The following is a 23172-nucleotide window of genomic DNA, read 5'->3' as shown; positions in this document are numbered from 1 at the left end:
GCATGGTTTCCAGATGGGCCCAGATACCCTCAGTCGCTCTCTACACATCTCTTCTGTCATCACCCTGATGGGATTAACAAGGGAGAAGAAACCTATTTACAATCCCTGTGTCATGTATTCACCTAACAAACATTAGCTAGGAACTGTGCTTTGTGCTGGAGTTAGCAGAGAAAGACCCTTTCCCACCCTTGGGGGGTTCACAGGCAACGGCTTAAAGAGATGTTAATACTGTCCACAGCCTGGTGCCCAGCAATACGAGGGTCAATGGCCGAACTAGGCAAGAGGGCTTCACGCTGCTTGCATGGGGACGGGAGGGCCTGGAGGGCCTCCCATGGCGGGAGACCTGGAATGGAGTCTTGAGTTCACCTTAAGAAAAGCTGAACATCCCAGGCAGTATAAACAGCCACAGGAGAGCAAGTAGGCATGGAAACTGTGGTTCTACCCAGCAGCAATGACCAGCAGGGAGTGGTCGCCGACAGGACGGAAGACAGGCATTACAGGTTGAATTGTGTCCTAACCCCTGTCCCTCAGAATGTGACCTTCTTCGAGGATAGGGTCTTTCCAGAGGTCATCACGTAACCCAAGGTCATTAGGGTGGGCTCTAATCCAGTACAACTGGGGTCCTTATAACGGGGAAGTTTGGAGACAGACAGGACTCAGTGAGAACGCCATGTGGACATGAAGACAGCCCCTGGGAACCAAGGCGAGAGGCTGGAAGGGAGGCTTCTGCACCAGCCTAGCGAACGCCCCCTGTCTGAGCCCCAGTCAGACCTGCCGCCTCCAGAACAGTGAGGTTCTGGGGTGCTTTGTTAGGGCAGCCCCAGGAAACTAACACCCCAGGTGCCGGGCAGCATGGGGCTCCCTGTCACAGAGCATGACCTTCACCCTGTTGCAAGGAAGCATCCTCGGAGAGCCTCCAGGAAAGTGTGGCCGGCATCAGCCGTGCCCTAGAAAGGGTGGAAGGAATTCAGCCACCCGGCTCAGCACAAGCCTTTCCTGATCATCGGGATTATCTGGGTGAAGTGTTTTAAAAGCCAGAGCATGTGCCTTCAAGGAACTCACAAACTGGCAGACCCACAAAAATGTAAAATGTAGACCATAAGAATGCAAGACAGGAAATGCTCTCCTCGGGATGAGAACAAACAGCCCTCAGAATACAGAAGAGGAAGGAATTCACCCTGATGTGTGGGGGGAAACTGGGGAACATATTATAAAGAAAGACACAGTAAACTCTCAGTGAGGAAATAGTCTGATATTATTATCACAATTAAGCTACGTGGGGGTAAGAGCGTGGTAGCCATCGTGGCACAACTAAATCCAGATACGTTCACGCAAATTTCATACGGACAGAATCTGCTGTATACACGCGCCTTTCAAAAGAAAAAAAGAAAAGATGTGATAAAATGAAGTCATTGCAGCTCGTGATGTTTTAGAAACACCTTAATGTCACCCAGGAGACAGACTTGTATTTCTAACCAACAGAGAAGGTGGAAAAAACTGCAAAAAATTCTTAAAAAGTTGCCAAGTTGCCACGATGTTTGACAAATCACAGGCAGATCTGATTGCAAAGGAAGCCTGTAGCTCTCACCCGGTATTACTCCTTTGAGAGGATTAAATCCTTCTAGAAAAACCTTCTATCTGACTTTATGAGCTACACCTTGATCGTCACCCATTACTGTTTTTTGGGGTTTTTGAAAAAAATTTTTTTTTACCTCTCCTAGCACATTGAGGTCCTGCTGGGAAGGGTTAACAGCAGCTCCGATCATAAAGGGCTGGCTGCGGCGTCTTCAAGGGCTTGTTTATGCGTCCTGTTGGCGTCTGCCAGACTGTGGGGCCGAAGCGAGGGGAGCTGTGGGCCCGCGAGTGACGGCTGACCAGTCTGGCTAGTGTGTGTTTATTACGGACTCTGTTCTCACACCAACCGTAGGGTGTCGGGGATTGAAATAAAAGTTCTGCCAGAATGACCTTAGGAATCTGTGAAAGTTTTCTGTTTGGTAGCTGAAAGCTTGCTTTTTATTTTTCTTTTGTTGACAAACTCCTGAGTTTTCTGCCCTGTGGCAAAAGCCCTGCAATTTCTCCAGAGGCTATTGAAACTGTGGATTATTACTCCCCAGAGTTGGCAGTTAAAGAATGATGGTTGAGCAGTGGAGGGAGCTAAAAAAATCATGGTTAAAAACCATAGACAAAATGTTGAGAGTTACCGAGGGGTGGGCACAGGGCCTTATGACTCGCCCCAGCTTTCCATGCCGCTGTGACACGCAAAAAATCCAGGTCCCTCTTCTTCAAAAGTAACTGCTCATGCTGGACCTTGGGGTGGGACACCTGTGCTTAATTTCTCGGTTGACCACTACCTGACCCAGGGGTTCTCGGCTCTGACTGCCCATGAGAATCACCTGGGCAACTTTTCAAATGCTCAGTACCCCAGTAGCACCCCAGACCAATTAGATCAGGGTCTATGGGGTGGGGACCCTAGAGGCAGCATTTTTAATGTTTCTCAAGTGATAACATGAGGCCCGGTTTGAAATCAGCATGGCTTTTTGTCCTGGATAGGTGGTCTCATCCGCCTTCACCTATGCTTTTCCACCTGCAGAATGGACCCCTGCGAATGTTCCAATCTCCCACTCTGCATCGAGGTAGGGGGAAGGAAGGTGTTTGATTCAACACCCTTCTCAGTAGTCACAGTCTGTGTTGACGACTCCATTGCGGGGCCCCTGAGGGACAGTGCCACATACGTGTGTCTGAGCCTAGGGCACCCTGAGAAGGTAGACAGCGTGGCCTCGTGCTGAGACTTCCCTTCCGAAGCAACTGAAGAGCAGAGGAGGTGCCAATAACTTGATGACCTGCAGGTCGGTGTTCTTTCTTCCAGGCCAAACCCCACTCGTCAACACCATCCTGGCTTCAGAACATTCCTTCCTGGGCTTCAAGCACAGACAGACCTGGGAGGCTGGGTTTTAGCTACTGATTCTGTTTAGAGACAGATTCATGGCTGTGGGTCCAAAAGCTGAGCCAGGAGGAGCCAAGCACAGGTAGGCGGTCAAGCAGCATCGAGCTCAGGAAGGAGACCTTTCATGGCCTGGGAGGAAAAGACAGGAAAACAAAACCGAACTCACCAAAGCCTCGAAGCCCACAGTGGGATGGATACCAGTTAGCAAGCAGTAGGTGCTGTGGGGAGAAGGATCCAGCTCAGGTGAACAGTAACAAAGAAGCCAGGAGCGAGCTCTTGGCTCAATCTAGGGATGCATCTTGGGGACCCCAGCTCCCAGTGAAGAGTGGGTCAGTGCTGTTTTGGCAGAATAAGGTCAGTGTTTGGAAACAACAGGTCTCCCTCCACAGGGATGTCCAGAGAACTCCCTCTCTTAGTTAGCTACTCTATCCCTGGGTGTTCCATGGGTGAGTATTTGTCCCGTTCACTTGGAAATGAACCCTCAGCTGTTGAGACCCTTTCTTCCTGCTGTGTCTTCACCCTTGTTTTTTTGCGGCCCCTTTTTGAGGTTAGGTTCACCTTCCATTTTACTCAGCACCAATCTTGGCCAAGCAGAAGCACTTCACAAGTATCTGTCTTCCAAAGTAGTAATAAACTGGGGAGAAAGTATTGCACTTGAGGGATGCTAAGGAAATATGGGTGTCCAAATAGAGTAGAAGAAAATCATATATGACTTTGAGGTAGGGCAGGTGTAGAGGCCTCTCTGCCTCAATCATAGGATGCAATGCACACATCTCTTCATTAGAGGTTCCTCCTGATGTTGGAGGTATCTGTTAATGGATCTCTTACCTCCACTAGTCTGTAGGATTTTAGAGGACAGGGTCTGGACCCTCTTCTTCCTATAAATTAATACCTACTATGCCTCAGGGAGGACTGGGATTATTACAACAGGAATGTCATTGCACATCAATATTCCAGAACGGGCTCTTGGATCTCATTGTAGAGACCATAACTGCAAAAGTCTAACCCCGTTATACTAAGAGCCAGGTGCCTGAAAGAGAAAATTCTTCCTCTAGGGTATAATCACAACCTGGGGACATGGGCATAGGTCCACACCGGGCTATTCTCTATAACAGCGCAGGCTGGTATGATAGGAAGCTGTGCCACCTCTGGAGAGGTTGCTCAACAGCCAACCTCCCAGTGGGAGCAAGGAAGAGCAGAGAATACACAGCTGAAAGGCCATGAGTCTCTGACAGCACTCACGTCCCTAACCTGCCCCCTCTGTCCAAGGCCTGGAGGGGCCATAAGAGCAGGACAAATGGAATCCCTAGATAACTTGGAAATGCCACAATGGAAGGGCACTGGATAGCTTTCCAAGGTGTTCCCCAAGAGACTTCTCTTCTCATAGAAAGTCCCATCTTCACCCACCGTGACATGTAAATAACAGAGTCAGACAATGTGATTGACAGCAGCCTCTCAGAACCCACACAAATCATGCCATTTAGGACATCCACTCACACCCACCTTCTGCCTAGTAGTGCCTGAGAGCTGGCCTGTAGTCTCAAGAAGCAATGGTCCCTAGAAGAAAGCTGCACAACCTAGGGATCATGGCATATTCAAGGGTGAGACTGGGGACAGTGTAATGAGGAGCCAGCCAACTCTACAGAAAAACAGAAGCTAGTGTGTAAGATTACCTAAGTGCAGCCAGGCCGCCCATGAGCTTGGTCATCAGCCCTCATCCAGAGCCTCTTAAAGGAAAAAAAAAGAAGAAAGCAAGGATCTACAGTTTGAATAGTTTCCAAAGGGGAAGGAATTGAGTTCTGCACTGGGGTCTGGGGTTCTGGGTTGATGAGTTAAGTGTTCCCTTATAAGCAGCAACGGAGTCCATAAATGCCGTTGCTCATAAGCTTGAGTCTGGTTATAGAGAAATTAAGTAAATTACATACTCATGTCCCTGAGTTTTGTGGACTAGCATTCCTGAGACTTCATAATGAGCTGCATTTTGTAGCCCCAGCCTTTAGGACTCTAGCTGATGTTCACCAGTGCCAAAGTACTTGCTGGCACCTTTTCTGTATTAGGCCCTGAGCCAGGTCCTCAGGTGGCAGACAGGTTCTGGTTTTGTGGAGCCAGAAGCTAAGCCAGGAAGGGAGAAGTTACCAGTGACACAGGGTGACCCACGGGGACATGAAGGATGTGAATGAGGAGTAAGCAGGAGACCTCGCTTTATCTGGGACTCAGGGGATCCTCCCTGGGGTGTGATGGAGTCAGGCAAAAAGGAGGAAAAGAGGGTCCCAGGCAAAAGGAATCGTCCAGAGCTTTCAAGCTCTGCATCTCACACAAGAGGTCAGTGTGATCCTGGTCCCAGCTAGAAAGGGATTACAGACACACTGAAACTCAGGCCTTGGGATGAAGGGTGCAGGTACTGACCTTCCAGATTCAAAGTAACCTAGCTGCTGCTAGGGCCTGGAGACAGCACTTTTCTTAGCATATAGAGTAGCTTCATTTTAACCGCTGTTCTGGAGACATAACCTTGGACCCTCTGGATTTAATGCTTCCTGAAATTCTGGCCAAGAAGGTCAACATATTTGGAAGATTTTAACTATTCTTCTAGCAAGTATTTTCTGTGAAGGGGGAGGTAGTAAGTACTTTTGGCTTTGTGGGCCGTCACAACTACATGAAATCGGCCATAGTCACTAAGTGAAGGAATGGGCGAGCCGCATTCTCATGAAACCTTATTTACGAAGATAAGGCGCTGTGACCATAGTTTACCAACTGCTGCTCTAAATATTTGAAATATCTAAAACATCCTAAAATGTATTCCTGAACTAACCTGGGGAACAGGGAACTTTGATTGCAGACGACATGACTGAGCTTTGCAGAATCATCTAACCGTTAGCGGGAGGCAGCACCAGCAGACCGCAGTGAAGACTGTTGTGGGAAGACCATGGTAGGAAACCCCACTGGATGTGACTGGGCTGAATGGCGTGCCCACGCTTGGTTGCAAGAGAGGCAAGAACACAAGTGACCGGTATTTCCGAAGCTATCGTGGGGGGTGGGCCCAGGCTGACGAGGTGATGGCGTCAGTCAGGATCGGCTTACATTACCGACGTGCATGCGTCCTTCCCATGATTGTCCGTCCTGCCTCTGTGGGGACTGGCTCTCCATCATCACTGGTTTCACTCCAGGACCCTGGATGACAGAGGGGGACTCTCTAGAATAGTGCAGGTTACCATGGCAGAAGGTGTCACGTGAGTATGCGGGGTTTTAATGGCCGGGTTAATGCGAATTTACCGTTAAGTCCACAGAGAGAAGGAGACACAATCTCTCTAAACAACACCGATATTAGCACAGCACGTTTGGCTGTCTACTAGCCTGTGACATGAATCCGGAGAGGAAGAGATGAGGGCTCTGTGACGTGCGGGGGGCGGGGGGGCATGGCAGCTGACCGGGACCGGCTCCTCCCTCCCACAGGGCAGGTGGTGGCCATGGCAGTCTACATGGGCCTCTGCAGTCTACAGCATGGCCCTCGCATGGGGATTCTCACAAGATTTTATCTGGGTAAAATACTAAGCTATCAATCAGCTCCCACCTGCCGGGCTCACGAGAGCCCCCCTCGGGCCTCAGAGCTGCCCACAGTGTCCTTGGGGGTCCCACAGAAGCCAGGGAATGCGTCGTTGTCCCATCAGGTCACTTCTCTTGTGGGGGAAAAAAAAAATGTGAAATTTCCCGTGAAAACATGCACAAAGTAAAAACGAAACGTTAACCACACACCTGCACGCAGAGGTTTTCCCCTCATAATACCCCTTCCTCGAGCACCCCTGGTCCCACCATCGTCCTGCGTTTACTTGTCTCCCACTAGCAGCCACACCGGAGTCCACAGCCTTCTCTCTTCTCCGGGGCAGGGGGCCTGGAGCCGCCACTTGGACAGCTGGCTCTGAGCTCCCCTCGACAGGCCCGGTGACTCACATCTCTCTATCTATCTGGTTGCTTCATGCTTCAGTAACTAATCCAGAGTCAGCACCACTGTTAAAAACACCAGTTGTTAAAGATGAAACAGAGATTGGAGCAGGTGGGCTGTGTGGGCTGATATTACACCTACAAAATCAGCAGAGAAAAAAGAACTTCACTGTGCAGTTCACTGCACTTTAAAACACACACACAGACGTGCATCTACTTGGGAGCCAAAAACAAAGAAAGAGTACGCCAGGGGGGGAGTGTCGCTAACACAAAGGCAAAGGCGGCGTGTCCCCCTGGGCTCTGCCTTGAGAAGTGCCAATATGCAAAAGCCTGGAATATGCACTTAGGATTTCTTTGCTCTGTCTGTGTGAGCTTCTGGGGTGGAGATCTTGACTTTTCCATCTCAGCAGCCTGAGCCCAGCACACGGCCTTTGGTTACACAAAATAATGTTGAATCAAGAAAGAAAAGAGAGTTGGGGGGGGGAATCAAAAACAAAACCAACGAGGGAGATTTCTTTCTTCCTCCCACAAAAGAATTTGATGTGAGGTCCCCTTAAATAGTGTGCCTCTGGGGGCACCTGGATGGCTGCTTGGAGACCATTAATTACCTGACACCTGGGCACAGATCAGAAAAGAAGTGATGAAAATGGTTTCTACTTCGGTGGGACGTTCCGACTTCCTTCCTCCTCTGGGTCTCAGATCTCCGCCCATCCAGCTCGCCGATGTGAGATTGTGTTCTGTTTCTTTGGTTCTCTTAGCTGATGCTGATGACATTTCATCATTCACTCTAACAGTAACATCATTTATTCCAATAAGCAATTAGAGAGCATAGCTCACCTGACAAAAATTCATTCATTCTCGTATTTATTCATTCATTTGATAAATATATGGTAAGTGACACCTTGTGCCAGACATTGGCCAGGGGTCCATTTTGGCTTATAATTTGCAACACATGGTATAGAGCATGGAGTTTTGAAGTAAGAAACACAGAACATAATAAAAAACATTATTTAAAAAAATCACACTACAAAAAAAGAAACACTGAAATGGCAGCTTCACTCTTCCCCTTTGTAATCATAGGAAAACCCCTGTATCTCTCTGGTTATCTCAGCTTTCTCGTAGGTGAATAGGGATGAGGGTCCTCCCCGAAGCACTGACATGAGGGAAAGAGGAGAAAATACCATGTGCCGGGCACACAGTAGGCTCTAGATAAAGAAAGTTTTGTGTGTTTTTTTCTCACCATTATAATTCATAAATTCGGGTCAGATTAACCAATTAAGAAACATATTTACTATTTTTATTATAAAAAGACATAAGTATCAAAATTTCAGAGGTAAGATGACTTCTACTTTTTCAACAGATGTAAAGTTAGCAGAAGGAACACAACAAGGAGAGAGAGAGAATTCCCTTATATATATTATACATATAATACAGTTATACAGGATTATGGGAGAAGTACATACAGTAGAGCCCTGACTTCTCCCACTGCATCTGTCATGGGTTCCTTCTATGAGCCAGATCCCCCGATGTTGGCTCCTCCCAGGGAGCACAGCTGTGGGTTCTGGGGATGCTCAGTGATATTCCACATAAACTTTACCTCGTACAGGCAACGCATTCTTCATCTGACCCCCTCCAACTCTTCCTTAGAGCCTGTTTGGGGTAAACCAGTCAATTTGCCCTGGTGGACAGATCTTTGGAGTGGAGAATGTTCAGAATGTCCCAAGTCTGGCTAATTTCTGGGGGAATCATTCTGGTCCAAGGAAAATACTTCATAAATTTGTCTACCAAATCCTGAAAAATCAGTGTGCTCTCATGCAAGCCTTCCAACTGCTCTGCTCTGCCCTGCCATCAGGGCAGAGCCAGCTAGCTTTATTCTTCTAGACGTTTCTAGTCTAGAAACCAGTGCTTGCTTCTGACACTTTAGTCTCTGCCCTCCAAACACCAAGAGACATATGTATCCCCTTTTGTGTTTTCTTTCTAGAAATTTTCACTACTAAGATTTTTCTATCTTCTTTTATAAATAGGCTGGAAGTTGGGTGAGGGGCTAAGAGTCACAGAAGTATTATTGGACTATTGCCTTTCCAAGTCAAGCAAAGATGCTCCAGTAACTTCCTTTAAAATGTATGTTTTTCTTTTAATCTTTATACACAATTGAAAAGTAAAAGCCTTAATAAATTCATCTGGAATCTCTGACTTTAGGTAATTAGTAAAGTGTAGCCTTTAGATATGATTTCACAAGTTATGAATGCTTTGGTTTATGGGTGTTACTCTTCTTTGAAACCAGGTGTTTTTCTCTTTGTTGAAAAAAAAGGGCAGCTAATGGCATTGGCAGATGATATCGACTATTCGGTGTATCTTCACTTCTAAGAAGGTAGTACTTTACACTTCTGTGCTTGAAATGATGTCTTCTGTAATAAGGATTCCCTTCTATTGTGCAATTCTGGCCTTTCTCACCCTGTAACTCAAATTAAATGATAAATCTTCTGTATTAGAAGAAAACACAACCTCTCCACAACTCCATCCAGAATAGCAATTCTCTTTGCCAAAATGTTAAAACTCTTATCTGTATGTGACTTCTGTGATTTAAACCTGTGTGTGATGTACAGCAAGGCACAGAAGAAATAAAATGGATTCTGGCCCAACCTACATCTGACCCACGGGTTCTAGCAAGTGAATGATTGTATCCCAAAAATTTAAAGAGACTTTCTGCTCCTTTGGGGAAGATCTTCTCACAATCCATGCTAGCTAAAAATAATGTTCTCTTATGTCATTTTACTTGGATTGCTAGAGCAGAACTCTGCCGTAGAACTTGTCTACATGGTATTAACAAGGATAACTGGTCCCTGGTATGGCTCACTTTCTAGTGTGAAATGATTGTAGGCCAAACTATATGGAATCAAGAACAAAGATGGTAGCTGAGTGTCTGCAGTTTGACTTCAGTATGGGTCAGCTTAAAATAGGTTTATCAATCTGTGCAAGAAACATCTGTGTAATTCCTAGTACATGTGTTTTTTTAATACCCACTGGTAATCTGCCCTCAGCAGCATCCTAATGCAGGGCACTGCGGAAGAGCGATAAAACTGAAAAATCCTTTGCCTTGAGAGTGTGCTGTCCGGGTCAGAGTCAGGTCAACCACCTCATTTCAAAGATGGGCAAAGAGAGGTCCTAAGGCGTGCAAAGGAATGAACTGGAAAATGACAAATAAGAGGTGCGACCACCAATTATCTAAAACCACAGCAAGCACAAGTATGTGACAGTAGACATCGGAGCCCAGCAAAATAATGTTTCTGTCGAGAAAACTCTATACTACATTTTAGCACCATAGCACTAATCCCTTTGCTTTATGACTTTGCTTTCTCATTTCTTCCTTCATTTTATACATTCACTGTACATAACTAGCATGTCTGTAAAGGAATACAAAATGAATGAATGAATGAGGGCACAGATGTGTGGGCGGATATAAACCATTCCCAAAAAGTGATATTAGGGTCGTCTTCTTGTTTGATGACTAGATTCTATAAAGGTAAATCTTCAACTACCTGTATGGAATGCATCATTTCGAAGAATGAATGAGATCTTGCTCTTCCATTTTCTGGAGGCATTCATGGGAGGGTGTGGGAGGAACACTGGGAAATGCACACACACGCCTCGCTAAATATTGGTTTTCAATGAGGCAATGTTATGCACTGGGGAAAGTATAAGACTTGGAGCTAGCTGGACATCTGTCCCAAACCTGAATTTTCCATCACGTCTGACCTCAGGCAAGTTCATTCCCCTCTCTGAATCTTCATTTCCGCATCTGTGATATGGAAATAAGGAGACTCTGCAGGGCTGGGCATGGTGGTAGGAGGCTGGCTCTGAGTCAGTAGGCAGGTGGGCTCTGGCACATGGAAGGATCAGCACACATGTACCCAAAATCCTTCCTCCCTCCAACCTCACTGCTTCTCTGGTTGTTGTCTACAACACGCACAATAATAGATTTCTCTCTCAATAAACAGCCATCGGATCAGGTCAACGTGACTCTAGGAAACCAATCTCCTGGGAGTATGTACTGGCATCCAGCCTCCCTGACCCCTGACAAAAGAGCCCAAATGAGGCTATTTCACATTTCACCTAAATAATATTAACTTCTTCCCCAGTGGGAAAAAACCTTGGTAATTTCTGCTCACCCCTTTGGATTTTACTATGAAGTGACTAACACTCAAGTGTCTGTTTGGCTGTTTCTGTGAAGAACTTTCTCCAGCCTAACAAATGTTCATGCAAAGCCTCTGGCGCCCATCTGACCTGGCAGCTCCCCAAGAGCACACCTGCACCTCCTGTCCCCGCTCCCCCAACCCCGCCTCCCCCACAGCGCAATGGGGGAAGAAGGATGGGCATGTGTTCTAGCCTCATTCCAAATACTGAAAGCATCATTTTTCCAACATTGGCTTGGAGAGTTCATCAGAGCTAATGGGATCTGTCCCCTAAGGACGCGGCAGGGGCGCCTGCGCCAGCCCAGAGCAGATGAGTCCAGCAAAGCCCTCCTGCAGGCTGGCCGCCGCACCGGTCTCTGCAGGGCTGCGCAAGATGCCCCCAGGAAGCAGCACCAACAGCACCTCCGGCAGGGCCTCTGCGCCGGGAGCATCAGTCAGCACACTCCCAGGGCTGGGACCTGCCTCCCTGCCCCGGGCTCCTCCTGCCTTCGACACTCACACGTGCCCACAGCACCCCTCCACACACACACGCACACACGCATGCACACCCACAGCACATACACACATGCACACGCACTCACATGCCCACAACACACTCATGCACGTGCACAGAGAGCACACCCCCATGTGCACGCACACAAGCATGCACACATGCCCACAGCACACACACCCATGCACGCATGCACAAGCACACACACTCACATACACACACAGGCACACACACGCACCCAGACACATACACACTCACATCCCCATGGCACACACGCATGCATGCACAGAAGCCCACAGCACACACACCCATGCACGCATGCACAAGCACACACACTCACATGCCCCAGCACATGCATGCCATGCGCACATGCATGTACACACACACATTCACATGCACACTCATGCACATTCACACGTGTGCACATTCACACCAGCACTCACACATCATACACACTCACACACACACACGTGCACTCACACACCACTACTCTTTCTCCCCCTTCACAGCCCTCACACTCAAGCACAGCACCTGGGCTGGACTCCTCTTTCCAGACCGGGCCTGGCTCATCTTCAGTTGCTATTTCTCACAAAAACCACATTTCCTTTCAAAGTACTAAGGACCCATCGAAGCCAGAATTTAAACACTGGTCATTTCTGTCCCCTTGAAAAGTTCCTCCGGGTAGGAAGCTCAAAGAGCGGAAAAGGGGAGTTAAAATACACACTTAACATAAAACTGATATAAAAGCACCCCAAATGGTCAGACCTCTTTCTGCAAGAATGCCAGGAGAGTCGAGTCAAAGGGATTCGGGACCTCAGAGTGAGGGACCCGTAACCTGGCCTTGGGGAGTCTTCCGTGTGCCCCCTTCCCCATGCCCCACTCATCATGGGCCCTACACCCGCCATGCACATCCTAATGCTCAGTCTGGCACTTGGTGAACTTATACACATACATCAAATCACAGCTTGGATGTACTCACCTCTGTGGGGGGGTTTTATTCTTACCTACCCCTGCCCCATGGTGGACATGCGTGATCATGCCTCCTGTGGTCTAGGAAATCATTAGGCTTTCATGTTGTCATCTCCTTCCTGACAAGGATGTTGCCAGAGTGATCTTTGACTCTTCACTCTTCTCTGACCTTTGAGCAAAGCCAGGCTCCGCAGGGTGCGTTGGATTCCCAAGGCCACCTGGCCTCTACATGGAGAATGCTGTATTTGGCCTGAAACTCATCTGACTTCAACACCCAGTTCCCGTGCCCAGGGCTCTTTTGCCTCTTTCCTCCCACGGCGGGTGCAACACAGGCAGAAGAGGATCCAGAATTCACGAAGCAACTACAGTCGGCCCTTTGTGCATTTGTTCAGTGTTCCCGCGCGGATGGGAGACTCCGGGCTTCTCAGGAACAGAGCAGAGACTTTTTCATCACTATCTTCTGCTCTGTGTCTGCACAGTCAGTGAGAAATGCGTGGAGCCCCTAAGACCCATCCCCTCTGTCACCAGTAATAAGAATGCCTTGCGCTCGGAAAGCACTTTCCAGATGATGAAGCGCTCTTGTATCTAATCCTAAAAACGGCTCTGGGAGGTAACTTAGAGAAAACAGTATTTATAGTAACAGCCTTGGTGCAGACGAGAAAACGGAGGGTCAGAGTGTTTGGCTTGCCCAAGCTCGTGATGCCACAGGAGCGACTGGCACCTGGAGCCCTGCTGCCCCAGAAGCAGCCTCCCCGCAGGGCTCAGAGCTTCCGTCTACACAGTGGCTTCTGTCTACACAGCGTGCTCCAGAGCACATGCTCAATGCTGCTCCAACATCCCCGACCAAAGGCCCGAGGCTGATGCCTGCGTTTCCTGCGGCAGGTCGTGTGCCTGGCAGCACCGGCCTGTCCAGGAAGCTGTGCGCTGCCTTCATCTGGCTCCGCGTCGGGAACTGTGAGGTCAACACGCTAGAGCACGTGCCTCACGACTTCCCTGACACGCACACCCGTCCTTTCAGTTTCCTGTTTCCAAAGCATGCTGGCAATGATGAAGACAGCAAGACAGTCAAGGAAAAACACCCAAGGAACCCCAGCCTCGGAGAGGCCCCAGGTGAGACTGTTTCTCGAACCTTCTTTACTACGTACTGGCAGGAATCACGCTCAGAGGGCTTGGAGGTCTGCTGCTCTCTGGTGGGGCCTAGGAGGTGGCCGCCACGCCCGCCCCATCTCTGTGTGCGTCCGTGTGTTTCCAACGCAGGGTATGTCATGCGGGGGACCTATGGTGTGAGCGGGGTTCGGACAACCACTGGATGCTCTGAAGAGTGGGGAGGAAGGGAGAGTCTGAGCACAGAAGTTGCAAAGAGGGCTGGGACTACTTCAGAGAAAGACTCTGCCTGGAACAAAGACCCACAGACCAGGCTCAGTCCAAAACAGCATGTACTGCGAGGAGATAGAGATTGTGTTGTTCCCGCGAAAAGAGCCGCCGCCCCTCAGCATGCCAGAACGTTGTTCCATGGACCCCGTTGAAGGGGCTACCACGGGAAAGTCAGCACCCTCCACGAAGCTCCTTCTGCAGGGAGCACGCATCCTAACGAGGCAGTGGTAGCCCCCCCACCCCCGCAAGTGGACAGCCGTCCAAACAGAGCACAGGGTATCACTCAGGGTGGTGCCCTGGCAAAAACAGGCTCTTGAGTCGAGCCCAGCCGAGGCGAGGGGGAGCCAAGGAAGCCGCACCCGGCAGATCCCTGTGGCCCGTGGCCTGGCCACAGGAGCCTGCAGAGAAAATGAGGGGCCCAGTCTCAGAAGGCAGCCCGCTGAGGACCACCACATGCAGACCTGTGTGATGATGCAAGAAGACACGTTCATTTCCCTTTCATCTTATCAACTCCTTCTCCCTGAGATGCTGCTGAACACGCAGGGCGATTGCGAGCAGGGAAGGACGTGCTGTGTGCAGACCCGGGATCAAAATCAGACCCACGAGGCCCTGGGCCCACAGGTCCCGCAGTCAGCCTGGCCGCCTCTGTCCCCTCACAGGGCAGACCGCGTAGGGACAACAGCAGCTGTGACTGGGGTCAAAGATTCGGTCTGACATCTGCTCACAGCGTGACGCGGACAGCGGTCAAGAGAGTCTCACTCAGGAGGAAAGGCTCCGAGTGACCCTTACCTTATTCGGGCTTCACAAAATCTCTTCAGATGCCATGAAAACAAACATAAATACCGTTCCTTAGTCTGGAAAAGAAAAAAAAAAAAATATATATATATATATATCCCTCTCCATATGGTCCTCTCTCTAGCATAAGAACACAATACTTCTCATCCCCAAGCCACAGGAGGCCTTTCACAGTATTTTGAATTAATTTCTGTTTGGTTGTTTACAATGAACCATACTAATAACTCTTGGTTTCCAAAATAAGCCAGAGTCTCATCACCTGAAAAATACGGGCACACAGCACAACTTGGGTCTGAAAGAAGACGTGCATTTGAGGGGGGAAGCGAACTGCCAAGGAGCTGGAGAAAACAGTGATTGCCTCCCTTTCTCTTATACTCACGGCTGCAGGTGGGACAGAGAGTGTACCTACCTCCTACATTTCACACAATTTTAGCCAGAGGTCAACGGTGGCCAGGGGACCAAATCCAGCCTGCCGTCCTACGTGGTCAACGGAGTATTATTGGAAGGCCGCGGTGCCCACCAGCTTAGAGATGGTCTGTAGCAGCTTGCAAGCGCCTGCAGCAGAACTCAGCGGTTGTGACGGAGACCAGAGGGCCTGTGAAGCCCCACATGTCACTATCTGGACCCTCACAGAAAAAGTTTGCCCACAGCTGCAATCCGCCTTCAAAGTGTTCCGAGTCCTTCACAGACGTCTTCAGCTACATGACAAGATCGTAAGGTTTCTGGCATTGGAAGTGTTAAGTCGGGGTGCCTCTCAGCCAAAAATACTAAAACCAAGACACCTGCATCAGTGCAGAAGGTGGGCAGATGGCCCCTAAGAAGAGGATTTCAGGTCCTCGGTCATTCCAGCCATGCTGTTGTCCCCACAGGTATCATCGTGTTCTGTTGTCCCCATAACGACCTAATACTACTAATAATAATGACAATGATAATAATAATTGTCTAAGTTCAGATTTGAGGGTCAGAAGAAAATGGTCCCCACGTAATGATCTGCATGTGATAAATCTGTGTGCCCTAGTAGGATGCTTTATCCTCCTAACCTCCTTTACAATGACTATTCTACTAGAACCCCTCTGCTTTTAAGGCATCTGGACTTAAGGAAACCAGCACTTATTAAGTTAAGAGCCAAGCGTCAGGAAAGGCAAAATCATACTATGTTCATTATTGCACAAATCAAAAAAACAAAATCCTTTTCACTGAGGGAAAACACAAGGCCCAGTGATTTGGTGACAGTCCCAGAGTTGCCCAGAAGGAAATGGCAGAGCTGGCCTAGGGAGCCAGGTCTGGGGGTCTCCGGAGCCCTAGGGCCTTTCCAGGCCCATCGCCCTCAGCCCCGGTCAGACCGCAGTCCTCAACTAGTTACGGTCAAGGATTCCGCCCCATCATCCCCGTAATGCCCCGGTGCTTCTTAGACACAAAGACAGAGTACTTGAAGGGCTTACACATTAATCAAGCCCCTCATCCCCCCTCCCCCTGACGCGGAGCTGGGGACCCCCACGGCTGACAGCGAGCGCAAGGGGCTTGATGGAGTACCGGGCTGCGGTCACTGTCAGCTCTGCCACACAGACACCACCCCGGCTGGATGAGAGTGAGGATTTCTGAGAGAACCTTGTTTGAAGAGAAAGAAAGGGCATTGAACAGCCTGCTTTCCGATCCCAATCTGTCGCAAAGACGGCACATTATAAAAACATTAGCACTCAACCACAGCTTGAGCAATCCCTGAATGTGTGGTGGGGACAACGCTGGTGATTTATCAGAACCCCGACCACACCAGATAAGAGCAATTCTCAGAAGTCCTCAAGCAGGCCAAGGTTTGCGCTCACGAGATCGGAGCCTGGCGTCTCTCCAAACCCCCAAGTCCTCTCCGTGTTGGGGCAAGTCACGGGCCTGGCTTGGGCACGGAGTATGGGCTCAAGATTACATTTCCAAAGTGAGCAGATGGTGCAGCCCGTGTTCCATGCGCGCGAGAGATCACGCCCAGCTAGCATGAGCATTTTGACAGAGCACCAAATAAGGCATTTATCAATCTGACATGGTATCTGACAGGGGCTGCCTGCTGGCCCCCCACCCCCCTCGCAGCGTGGTGAAACCTTCCAATTATTGAGGTCACAGATGTCAAAGCCTTCTAGCACATATTCGAAAATGTCAAAATCACCCTCTGCATCTCTTTATTTGGGTCTCCGAAATCAAACCTTAATCTTGCATCACATGTCCAAGGGTACAGTTGGAGATTGGACCTTCTTTGGGAGAATGGGTGGTATTCAGTCTGATTTCGAGTGGCTTCCCACTACAACACACCGTGTCCTTTACCTGGTTTCGCTCTGGCAAGCTCCTGTTACAAAAAAGAAGAAAAAAAAAAGAGAGAGAGAGAGAGAGAACGAACTCTGGACTAGGAATTAGAAAACCCAGATCTTATTTGTTGCTATTCCACTGGCTTTGGTTTTGGTTCTTCTTGCTTTAAGACTTGGTTTTTTTGAGCTTTAAAATGGAACTAGCACGTACAGTTAGGTCTATCTTACAGACGTCAAGCGGGATCAAAAGCATTTTGCAAAACTTGAAACAATCTCTACCATGATAAATTGACTGAACTATTAATAAATAAAACTATGCTGCTGATTGTGGCTGGATCATATCACCTGTCTTTTTCTGTGACCTTTCCCAAGAGGTAGGTCAGTGGGGATGACCCCAGCTGTGGTTTAGGTGAACGCTGGGTCAAACCAGGAGCAGGCGACGGGGAGCTTAGTGAACATGCCAAGGCATAGTGGAAAGAGGAACGTGTAAGGAGGAGGGAAGAGAGGCAAGAAGCAGGCTGGGCTGAGCACAGGTCAAGTTGAAGATGAAAGTCAGGGAGAGTAGATTGAGATGCAAGTCTGTGGCCAAAGGTATGCTCATTATATCAATAATCCACATCTTGACAAAGCAGTTTCATGTATGTACTCGTTTAACAACTGTTTATTAATGAAAAGCTCTCCAGGCCCTCGGGATTCAACAGTTTAGAACCAAGAGCCCGGGGCTCAGCATGGACATCAGTCTCAGAAATCCTTCCCTGACCCCTGGTCTCCTCACTCCTACTGCATGTCTTCATGGTTCTAGGTATAAATAGATCCCTGCACCTACCGACTTCCTTCACCAGGTCTGACCATGTCTCTCCAATCCCCCCTAATGAAGGAAGGGGCTTTATTCCTTTCTCCAACTATATTCTCAGAGTAGATGCTTAATAAATGTTGGTTGCAGGAACTGGCTTTTCCTTCTAGAAATATTACCAGTGAGCAAGCACCATAATCACTCATTTACCTCAGTCCCCATGTAGAACAAGGAAAATATCACACAGAGAGGGAGAGTATGTTAGGGTTCTTAAGGGTCAGGGGCATGACAGAAATGAAAGGCCTTGTCCATCACATTAGCAAATGGTATTAGACTTTATCATACTTTTTGTCAAGAATTCTAAAATAGGTCATATATTGCGAGGTAGTGATTACAATTGTATGGATTTGAATCAGTAATTTGAAAAAAAATATCTTGTAATCCAGTTTGCCACTGGAAACATCACAGGTCCAAGCCCTAACTTTGATTTCTCCATCCACATGATCCAGATATAATCATGTATTACAAAAGGTACCCCCATCGTATCAGATCGTCAATTGACAAGTCAACCGTCTTTACGTTTCTGAAGAAAATGTGGACTCTTGGCAGCATTTAATCACTGCAAACCTTCACGGCTTTCCCCATTACTGGTTTCCTGCCGCAAATTTCAGCAGATTGGACACATGAGGTGTCACTACATTTAAAAGTTCATGATGAACATTTTGCTCAGTTGGAAAAGATTAAGAGCTCTGAACGATGCGGGGCTTTCAGCGTCTGTTCAGGGAAACAGCGATATTATTGACCCTCCGATGTGCGCCCTGCTAGCAAAGACAATCCAGCACTTCCCCATCTACCTTGCTGAAAACAGTTAAAAATGAGCCGTATCACATCTCCGAATGGCAATTTCTCTACATTGGATTGCTTCTTTAGCATATCCTGAGCTGCCCACACAAACAAACAGAAACGTATTTGTACTATTTCTGCAAAGGGAAATCTCCTGCTCCTCAGAACAATAGCGCCTTTGAGATAAACTATGCCTGGACGTGCATAATATCAATGCAATAACTTGAAAAATAGAACAAAAATTGGTGATTCAGCTGGTTATTTTGTCTTTCTCTTGCCAAACTATTGGTTCAACTGGGGTTTTTTCCTACTGAATTGACAGGATTGAGTGGTGTTTTTCTTGGTGTCATTTCCACGTATAGGTGTAAGTTCAAGAATGCTTCATCTCCAAGCCAAGTGGCCATCACCTGTAATCCCTGGGATGCTTTTTCCCTCCAATCCCCCTGAAGAAATCCTACATATCTTGTTGGGTTTGCCCAATGGCTGCTTCTTCCAAGGGGCCTTCTCCAACCTCCCATTACAATTATTTAATTCCAAAGTCCATTTGTTTTACCTCTGGTATAGCCTTTATTCCATTCTGGCTACATGGTAACTGATAACGATTGCATAGATGTCTCCTTAGTAGTAGAAACCATATATTATTTATTATTTAATAGATGCCAAGTAACTATTGATTCCATAGAATGCTGTAATACTAAGGAATAATAATGAGTCAAAAGAATTATTTTGCTTATCTGTGAAAAGGACATTGCCCTTGGCTCTGTCCTAAAGTTTGGAGTCCCTTCGTCTGGTTCATGCATCATGGTCAGTATGACTCAGGTGCCAGGCCTCCATCTGTCTAGTATCACGGGACATGAAGGGATGGGAAGTCCAACAGCATTGATTTTCCCCAGCTGAGATGGATGGCTGCCTGAGGACTGAGAGATCTGGAGTTCCTACTTCGGAGTAAGCTATTGAAGGCAATGTGGAGGGGCAGGTGCAGTATTTCAAGACAAGGATCACCTAATGGTTTGATGATTATGCAGCAGAAAAGGAAGAAGTATACAGGATAGCTGAGTAATGGGAGCATGGGCAGCTGACAATAAATAACTTCCAGCCAAAGTATACAGGGGATGAGGATATGCTTTGAAATAGCTCCTTAAGCATGTTCTCTCTTTAAATCTAATCTCCTTTCTAGCGCTTCTACCACAATTGGCCATGGTAATGGGAAGGCCAGCCGCATTCCTGCCGCCACGCTGCTATGTTACCTAAGTAACTCGCTCTCCCACTTTGATGCTTCATACTCCCCGCCAAGGGGATGGCCCAGCTGTCTCCTATGGAAATATTCAGATCTGCCGACCTACAGAGCAACTTCCTCTAACTGGTGTGGTCCAACATCCTAGATCTCAGTGATATTTCTACATTAGCTCGTTCTTCTCCCACTTTGTGAAACAAGAGGAATCGAATTACATTCATTGATATTTCAGGGACAAACCATTGTACCCTTTAGAGTAAACATAGCATTTCCTATCCCACCTGGCTGGCCTTTGTGAAGACATCCCCAAGGTCATAAATTAGATGGCATCTGTGTTCAGGTCTTCAGAAGTTAGTTTTGACATTTCTCAATCCTCTTTCTTTAATAGTTGCCATTTGTCTTAGTCAGCTCAGGCTGCTATAACAAAATGCCCTAGATTGGGGGCTTAAAGAAGAGACATTTATTTCTCACAATTCTAGAGCCTGGATGTCCAAGATCAAGGTGTTGGCAGGGTTAGTTTCTGGTGAGAGTCCTTCTCCCATCTTGCAGTTGATCACCTTCTTGCTGTGTCCTCACATGGTAGAGAGAAAGAGGGAGAAGAAAAAATCTCTCTGGTCTTTTCCTGTCTTTTCCTATAAGGTTCGCATCATAGGGTCCCCACCTTCAAGACCTCGTCAAGCCTCATTACCTTCCAAAGGCCCCACCTCCGAAAACCGTCCTACCCACCACTGGTTAGGGTTCCAACATATGAGTTGGGCGAGGGGCACAATCATTCAGGCCATAATACGTTTGCTTTGAAAGGACATTTTAATTTTGAAAGCACCTGTCCCTCATTTTATTTTTCTTGGGCAAATAAAAGACTCTGTGGCCAAAAAAAAAGGCCCAAAGATACTGGAGCACACTGTATAACCAGAACTTGAAGTTCAGACGGCAACATTTCACTGTTGAAAGGATCAAATGTGAGCGACTGAAACTGGGCCCCAGCACTTAATCTTGCATCTTCATCCACGACCCCATCCACTCATCACTGCTCTCCAGTCCTGGAGGCCAGAAAGGTGCTGTGCTCCTCGGAACTCTGAAAAGCCAAAGCAATAACTACCCCCCTATTTTTGGCTTGGGGTGTTTTTATGTGCTTGTTTTGCTTTAAAAATGATTTTAATAAAATAATGCATAGGTTTATCTTCTTAAACTATTAGACCATGTCAGATGAAGCTTTCCATCTCACAAAATACACTTCCCGATCCTACTTCTACTGGTCATTTCTCCCTTCCACCCTCCCCTCAGAAGAAATTTATATTGAAATCTAGTTTTCTCTTCCCAGGGGTATTTTGCTTTTTGTCTGGTTTTGTTTTAATTAGGAATACTTCTACAAACAATATCATTTGAGAACACATAATATTGATTTCTCCACTTTTTATTAACTGAAATGTTATCATACCCTAATATCATAATATAACCTGCATTATTCACTCCCCATTAATACTTTCAGGATTATCGGTGTTGACATGGGAGGATATAGTTTACTCCCAGGGGTATGCCAGAGCCGGCTTGCCCTGGCTGGCCAAAGCACCTTCTCCCAGCTCCTTATTCACTGGTATCACCTTAGTAGGTTGAAATTGGCCAGGATGGGAATATTTACACCTCTGAGATCAGAAATCTGATTATAAAACATGTATCAGCAGACCACTGCATTCCTTTTCATTGTATATAACATTTTATCATATTAATGGATGGCATTTTACTTCATTGTTCCTCAATTCATGAACAATGAGATTACTTCCAATTTTCTATGCTGTAAGAATGCTTCAGTAAAACATCTTACATTTCTTCTCCTGCACACATGAGAGTTCTCAAGGGTCGGACATCTAGAGGTAGATTTTCTGGGTAATAGGTATGCATATTTTTAACTTGAGTAGATAAAACACTACTTCTTTTTTTTAAGATTTTATTTATTTTATTTTAGAGAGAGTGGAAGTGGGAAGAGGGGCAGAGGGAGAGAGAGAGAGAATCTCAAGCAGACTCCCTGCTGAGCGTGGAGCCTGACATAGGGCTCCATTCCGTGACCCTGAGATCATGAGCTGAGCTAAAACCAAGGGTCAGACAGATGTTCAACCAACTGGGCCACTCAAGTAACCCAGATAAAACCACTACTTCTTAATCAATAAGACCCACATTTTATTATTTATCTATTGCTTACTAAACACTATTGGTCAGATAATTCCATGGGTAATCCCAACAGCCTTAAACTACTGACCATCCTCCTTCTGTTTTCCTTCTCCTCCTGCTGCACCTGTGTCTTCCATTGCTCTCTTCTGGCCCCAGTATGGACCCTGTCATCTAGGTGAGAAACCCGGACATCAGCCTAACTCTTCTCTCTTGCTTTCACTCCACCCCTAATAACTCTTTCCTGGTGATTCTACCATAATGGTGACTCTCTTCTTCACCCCCTCTCTCTGTGTGTGCCAGCACTCTGAGGAAGACTCCCCAGGCCCCAGGTGGTAGTTAATTTCCTCCCTCCAGTCCTTTCTCTGTGTCTTCAACAGAACTGTTTTTCTCCAGCTGAGAAGCAATCATGGGATTCCTGTCATCTCAATAAGTCTCCGATGGTCTCGGTTAGCCCATTGCATATAGATCCCACTGCTCGCAGGGGGTGAGAATTTGGCCACACTTTGCACCTACACAGATGCCCAGCCTGCACCCCAAGACTATGTTTTGTCCCTGCATTTCCACTCTCTCCATCTGTACTCCTAGAACATTTCTGCATACCTCTATTTTGTTTTAGAGAAAAGACATTTAGAAGATAGACTGAAGAGTTGAAGGCCTGGACTATATGGCAAAAGCAGTGGGGATGGTGAAAGGGAAGAGATTCAAGCCATTCTGCAGTTGTAAAAGTGCTTAGGATGTGATCATTAAGTTACCAAGGTGAATGATAAGAGGCACAGGAGTTTAAGGTGGCAGCATGATTTTTAGCTGGGAAGACTGGACAATGCTGTTGCCAAAGGGAGCAAAGAAATCCAGTTGAAGATCTAGATAATTTAATAGTCCTCATGCTTCTTTGATATACTTCTTTGATATACTTTGATATATACGATATAGTCGTATACAGAATTTCTGTTCAAATAAAAAGGAAAGACTTAAGAGAAGAAATGATGGAACTGTATACTTCCTCTGCCTTTGCTACATAGTTTCTTTAAGTATAAAACACAGAGCCTTTGTATTCTGGCTTTTAGAACTGGGTGCAACACCCATCTGTTCAGTCAATCATGGAGCAGATGGAAGTGGGAGCTTAAGGAAGTGTATGACCACAATC

General features: G+C 47.2%; 1 long non-coding RNA gene across 3 annotated transcripts; it reads right to left on the bottom strand.

Annotated features, from left to right (window-relative positions):
- Positions 1 to 1797: 1797 nt before the first annotated feature.
- Positions 1798 to 7787, bottom strand: LOC118007350. 3 transcript variants are annotated; one of them, XR_004678387.1, is made up of 5 exons: positions 7489 to 7787; positions 6513 to 6618; positions 5754 to 6112; positions 4618 to 4671; positions 1798 to 3073 (listed from the first exon to the last, which is right to left on the bottom strand). It is a non-coding gene; the product is annotated as an uncharacterized LOC118007350 (long non-coding RNA). The 3 variants fall into 3 exon arrangements; XR_004678389.1 differs by having other exon boundaries at positions 4618 to 4669; positions 6023 to 6112; XR_004678388.1 differs by lacking the exon at positions 4618 to 4671.
- Between the last annotated feature and the right edge of the window lie 15385 nt (positions 7788 to 23172).

Source organism: Mirounga leonina, unplaced genomic scaffold (genome assembly GCF_011800145.1).
Source record: "Mirounga leonina isolate KUSES-001 unplaced genomic scaffold, KU_Mleo_1.0 Mir_118, whole genome shotgun sequence".
Lineage (NCBI taxonomy): Eukaryota > Metazoa > Chordata > Mammalia > Carnivora > Phocidae > Mirounga > Mirounga leonina.
The sequence above is the reverse complement of the archived record's forward strand: the minus strand, read 5'-3'. Positions and strand labels throughout refer to the sequence as shown.